This window comes from Penaeus monodon, chromosome 30 (genome assembly GCF_015228065.2).
Source record: "Penaeus monodon isolate SGIC_2016 chromosome 30, NSTDA_Pmon_1, whole genome shotgun sequence".
Classification (NCBI taxonomy): domain Eukaryota; kingdom Metazoa; phylum Arthropoda; class Malacostraca; order Decapoda; family Penaeidae; genus Penaeus; species Penaeus monodon.
The window spans coordinates 17,405,254-17,405,493 of NC_051415.1; the positions used below are offsets into that span (position 1 = coordinate 17,405,254).

At 35.4% G+C, this 240-nt stretch overlaps 1 protein-coding gene across 1 annotated transcript in view; it reads right to left on the reverse strand.

The window, feature by feature from the left end:
• Nucleotides 1-240, reverse strand: part of LOC119592574 (nucleolar protein dao-5-like) — a gene marked incomplete at its 3' end in the record, with an annotated part of 19,358 nt that overhangs the window by 13,282 nt on the left and 5,836 nt on the right.

Sequence of the window (240 nt, forward strand, 5' to 3'; positions counted from 1 at the left end):
GTGAAGCAGTGAGTTCACATTTCAAAGATATTCTCTCATGGAATAATGATTACAGACTCTACAATTTACAGTACAAATCTACTGAACTGTATACCAGATTCTGAAAAGTGAAGAACTTGAAAGATTCTAGTTTTCACTCATAAATGTGGATCTGACAAGAACACGTTCAAACATGGCAAAATTGTCAAACTGTTGAGACAGTTCTGGGAACCAAGATATTATTCTCTTGGGGTTTTCACC